This window comes from Phalaenopsis equestris, unplaced genomic scaffold (assembly GCF_001263595.1).
Source record: "Phalaenopsis equestris unplaced genomic scaffold, ASM126359v1 Scaffold000977, whole genome shotgun sequence".
NCBI lineage: Eukaryota > Viridiplantae > Streptophyta > Magnoliopsida > Asparagales > Orchidaceae > Phalaenopsis > Phalaenopsis equestris.
In genome coordinates, this window is record NW_018165416.1 from 119498 (window position 1) to 125871 (window position 6374).

The following is a 6374-nucleotide window of genomic DNA, read 5'->3' on the forward strand; positions in this document are numbered from 1 at the left end:
ATGAATGGGTCAATTTATGGACTTGGACATTATGAAAGTTGGGAGAAAGTATTATTACCTTGGAAGCCCATGATTTCTATTGATGACAATTATATTGGGAATGGGAATGAAGGATTAGATATTATCTTGGATCATTCATCACATGCTTCAACACCATTAATGCCACAAACAGTTGGAAGTTCAATAGATTTGGAGAAAAAAATGAAGAAAATAGACAGAGAACTTCAGAGTATTATGAATGCAATAAGAAATCTTAACTACTTTTTTTTATCATTTAGATTGGAGGATGAAGGAGAACTTTGATCAAACTAGAACAATTGAAGCAAGATTGGTGCAGATGAGCAAGAAAAATAGATGGATCGATGAAAATTCAACTGATCAATTTCTATACCGACCCTTCTACAATTTGTACATCCATTACCAGTCAATGGGAGATATTAGAGGAGGAGAAAGTATAGAAGATGAATGAGAATAATTGAAGAAGTTGGACTCTAATATTTTAAAGTAATTAGGTTTTTAATGTGATTATGTAGATTTACTTTACTTTACTATGCTTTAGAACTCTATTAACTTTTATTGTTTGTATAGTTTTGTGTCAACATTCTAGTGTTATGGCTTGATTTTGTTGTTGAATTATAATTTAATTTTCTTTACGTATGTGAAAGTGTGATTACAAAAATGCATTTGTAAAAAAAGTGTGTTTTTATATATAAAAGTTAGTTTGTTGTTGTTTGTGAAAATGATTATTTGTGAAATGTTTATTTGTGAATTATTGTTAGATAAAAAATTGTGTTCAAAAATACTAAAAAAATTTTGGACTAAATTGAAAGTAAATTGAAAATTTGAAAAAATCAAAAATTAAATTTCGGGCCTTCAGCGCCGATGGCGCCTTTGACCCGAGAGCAGTCCTTAACCCCTTAAATTCGTGATTTTCACTGTAACCCTCCATTTTTACCCCTTGAATTACCTTCAACCTTCGGTTTTCATACCTAGAGCTTGATTTTAGATGGATTTGAGGCGATTTAGAGGCAAAGGAACTTCGAATTTCATCTTCTTTAGGTAAGAGCTACACATCTTCTTTTATCTTCTCTAGGTAAGAGCTACACTTTAAACTAAAAACTTTTTATTTTTATCAAGGATTTTTCTCACATTGCATAAATCCGAAAGTTTTGAAATTGTTTAGAGATTTTGAGAAAATGCTTTGGTGAAGAACTCTTACTTAGCAGATTTAAGTTTAAAATGCTGTACATTTTGATTTTTGGAATTTTGAAATTTATTCTGATTTTTATTAAATTTTTCTTAGATTTCCTATGACACTTAGAGCGAGCAAAAGAAAAATAGATTATGACGAGCAAAAATTTGTTAGTTATAAAGCTAGTGCTCGATTTCATAGTCTTCGTGAAAGTTAAAAAGTGATTTCGGATTGTGGTTTCAAAAATTCGGGAGGAGAAGTTGAACGATTAATTATCACTCGGCAGTGGGAAAACTTCTGCTATTTTACTGTTGATGTGATAGTTGGGATAGTTATGTAATTTTATGCCAACTTTCCGGAGGCTTCTGATGATTTTGTTTTTGTTTGTGGAAAAAGGGTGGAGTTTACTCCAAGAAAAAAAATGAGTTTTATCAGTTAGAGGATGTTTATAGATACCAGTATCATTCATTTTCTGCTACAAATAAGGCCTTAGATGAGGTATTTTCTTTTTTGACTAGTAAGAAAGGGGCTTGGAAAGTAAAGAATGGAGTTAAAGTCAACTTTCCCCTTTCTATGCTAAATGTAGTATCTTAGGCCTGACATTATTTTATTTCTGGGAGAATGATTCCAACAAACCATCATAGTGAGGTGACCAAGGATAGAACCATCCTACACTCGATCTATTGCTCTGAGAGAGACCACTGGTGGATTAGCACACCCTGTTCTTATTTACACACTTTGTGAGCAGGCAAGAGTTGATTTTAGACCAAATGTGGAGAGGATTGAGCCTCAAAGACCTATTGGGTCTGCAAACATTAAGACTTATGAGTCCCATGTTGATTGGAGATCTGAAAGTAAGGGCAGGGATATTCCTTCTACTTCTAAGACCCCTACTTTTAGTGAGCCTACTTCTAGTGACCCCAGTAACGGGGAACTATTGGATCAGATGATGATTCAGCAGGGGGATATTTTGAGGATGGATCATAGATTACAAAACATGGATTCCAGAAATGTTCATACAGATGATTTGATTTGGCAGAAGTTTGAATATGATGCTGCTTATGATGATGCTTTAGTGAGATACCTGAGGGGTGATCATTCAGTTCAGTTCCCTGCTCACTCTGTTTATACTCCATATCAGCAGCAAAAGTTGGATGTTGATGAAGAAGAAGATGATGACTGGTGATCTTTTTGTTAGTTTGTATGTGATTGTACTTTGTGACCATGTTATGTGTTTTGTGATATTGTTGAAACTATGTTGTTATGTTGTAATGTGAAACTGTAATTTGTAAAACTATTTTCATTTATAGAATTTAGTTTAGTTCTGTTGTTAGTTTCAGCATTTTGTTATATGTATTGTAATTAACTCTTTCTTAGTAGATTTTATATATTATGTACAATTTAATATTTTAAGTCTTATAGTTTTTCATATTAGCACCTGCAATATTTCAAAATTTATTTTCAAAAATCAGAACCTTCAACAAGTATGTATTTTCTTTATGTATTTAATGTTTTCTTTCACCTTTTATTTCTAAGTTCTTCATGCTAAATCTTTTCAAAATTCAAGTTTGGGGGGGGAAGAAAAATTACCTTTTTTTTTAAAAAAAAAAAAGAAGAAACTTAATTTTATTTGTCCTCATTTAACTATATTTTCAAAATTTTAAATTTAACATGATCTTTAGTATTAGGAGTTGACTTTAGATAACTATATTTATGTTTCTAAATATATAGTAAATTTAAGTAAAATTTTTAATAATAAAGGTTAATTCTAGAGAATAAGATATTTGGTAAAAGATAATAAGACAGTTTTTTTTATTTTAAGTAAAGAAATTTGTATTTTTTAAGTATTAAAAATCTTAAAAGATTCATGTAAAAAGAAAAAAAATTAAACTTTATGAAAAGAATTAAACTTTATGAAATCTTTAAGTTAATATAAATTTGTTAAGTGAAGAAATGTAAAAAGTTTTTAACTTTAAGAAGAGGATAGTGAAGTTCAAAATCATTAGAGGTTATCCATATAAAAAGAGAGAAAGAAAAAAAAAAGGGATTAAAAAAATGATCCTAAAAAGAAAAGAAAAAGAAAAAGACGCGGGGAGAAGCTTGAGGAGATGCCTAATTAAAAATTGGCTTCGCTTGAATCAACTTAAGGAAAAAGACTTGGACACATTTTCTAAACTTTTAATTTAAATATTAGCTTAATTATTAGTAAAGTCTTATGAAGTTCCATTTCATATGAATATTCTAAGCGTCTTTAATATGACAAATTGCAATTTTTCTTGAAAGAAATAGAGGATCAGAAATCTTGGACTTAATTGCAGAATATCCTTACACTTTTAGTATTAACTAGAGTTTTTTTGAATTTTTCTTAAGTTATACTATTATATGTAGAGAACTAAAATATGAAAATCTAGAAGTTAAATTCTTTACCATAAGTCATAATATGTAAGTTTGGGGGATTTTGATACACCGAAAATATATGCATTTTTAGACCAATATTTTATACTTATTTTTAGTGATATTTCACTTTAATGGAATGTATTTTGATGTTTTCTTGCAGATTGTTGATTTTTAGGACTTAAAGAAAATAGGAAGCAAAAAGGATGGAATTTAGAGTCAAAATTACGTTTTTGAAGAAATACTCAGTGCCGACCGCGCCAAGGACAGCGTTGACGGCGCAGAACTACAGACCAAACTGAGAATTTTACTCAGCACCGACGACGCCTTTAAATAGAGAGCAGCGAATTAAATTGCGGGAAACTGGCGCCGACGGCGCCAATGTCGGTTCAACCCCTAATTCTAGAAGTTTCGATGTATTTGGACGATTTTTGAAGAGATTTTGGAGGCACCTCTTGGAGAACCGACACTATGCTCTATTTAGGGCTGAAATTCAACAGAAAATAGACTCCTTCACTCCTTCACTACTTCACGTTCCTTTTCGCTCCACAATGTTCCACCACGCTCCTTTTTCGCCATTCTTCATAATCCATTTTCACTCAACCACTACATTAGAGTCAGTTAGTGTGTTTTCTTTTATAATTTAGAGTGTGTGGTGATATTAAGTGTGAAACTTTCTGTAAGAGTGTTGGAGAAGGGAAAAAGTGAGAGATATTTTCTTTCTGCATTTCTAAGGAAAGACTACAAGTGCTTTGTTTTGAGAAAGAGTTTCAGATATGTTTTTTTTGTTTATTAGTATTATATGAACCTTTTTTTATATATGACATTTGTGTTTTATTGTGTCTTTCTCATGAAGTCTGAGTAGTTCACTCTATCTTTCTCCCTACTATGAGATATGATGAAATGAAGAGATAATATGATTTGTCAATATTAAAATATAAAATAGATTATGATAATTTTTCAACTCTGAACTTAATTTACATTTTGATCTAACCAATTTAATTGTTAAAATATGTCACGAAACATTTGATCTGGGAAATGAAGTATGAGTTCTACAATAGAGTGAGGATCACATTTGATTTCATAGAGGAGAAATTCGTTCATGGAATTAAGTGCAAATAAATAGAAAAATATTCTTTGTTTGGTATAAAATTGGAGAATCTTTAGGGTGACAGACTAAAATCCCCAATTTGGTCTTAGTGTTTAAAAACTTTTAAAAACTAAAGCGAGAGTTAGCCTTCAGGTGAAGGGATGTAGGAGCTTTGGAGTGGGAGTCGGTATGCTCCTAGCCTAGCCACGGATTTAGGGACTAAACCTGGGATTAGCTAATGATTTTTTATGCACTGTATCGAGGTAGAGAATGAAAACTGCTCCTATTTGACATAATATATATTATAAACATTTATCTCATCTCATTTCACCAAAACTTCATTGTAGTGGGAATGATGTTTTTTCACATAAGAAATCTTCATTACATAAACATAGTTAGTAGATTAGTAGTTACTGCTTAAATCTTGCATTTCTATTTTGCTAATAGTTAAGTAATTTAATTTTTATCTCAACATTCGAAATTAGTAACAGTAATTTCGTTTGACTTTCTGTGAATTTACTAGTAAAATTTATCATTGTAAATTTAAAACTTTCTCATGGGATCGATATTTGGGGCTTAAATAGAAAATTTATTATTACTTGATAACGATACGTATACTTGCGTAGAATCTCATTAATAATTGCCTATACTTATATATATTTTACGCAACTTATTTTTAGTACACAAATCAAGTTTTTAGCGCCGTAGTGGTGTCAACTTCATAAATTCTTACATATTAATTCATAAATTCTTACATATAATTCTTACATATTAAAAATCGGGATCATAAGTCTCAAGTCGAGCAAAAAATGAGAAACAACTCACTCAACCAAAAAATCAGACCGATCACGTTCGACTAACCATCCCTGCATCCGGATCGAACGACCACCTCACAACTGGCCACTGGGGTCTACCGTGCCAAAAGACATAGACTAAGATCGTCATACGACCAAACACCTCGACGGAATGACACATACTCGGGAGGACACATATGTCACTTGGTCTGTCGCCTCAGCCGGTTGACTTTTAGCTAGCCGACTAGCCAATTATCATCAATGTTGAAATTCAAAATGTAATACAAATAAATTCATAAGTAATGTATGTAATGCAGTATTTGATGCATTGGTGTAGAGACGATGGAACCATATTGTTCTCATGAATCCAAGGTCGACCAAGTAGAGCGTTGAAAGAGGTCTCGGCGTCGATGATATGAAATTTTACGGTTGTTGCTAGTTCTCCAACCTTTATAAGTAATGCAATTGATCCAAGGCTCTTTCTCCCTTTTGGTTGAATCCTCTTAACATCATCTTATCGGGGATGATTTCTTGAATGTCAAAATCCAAATATGCTAATGTCCGTAGACTCATCAAATTAAGAGATGCTCCAGGATCCACTAAAACTCTGGACAGCACAAATTTGCCGATGTTGACGGAGATATAAAGTGGTCTGTTGTGATCAGCTGTTCCAAGTAATAAATCTTCATCTGTAAAACAAATTGTTCTTTCAACGAGCAAAATTCATCCGAGGATGTGCTGGCCAACTGAGCTAAACAAATCTCTGGATCAAGCAAAGCCGTAACCAGAGCTTCCCTCATCTCCTTTGACAGGATCAGAGCGTCATAGATGCTTAGTCGGGCCGGCAACTTCCCTGATGTGCTAGCACTTTGTAATCAACTTTATTTGTTCCTGTGGCTTTATC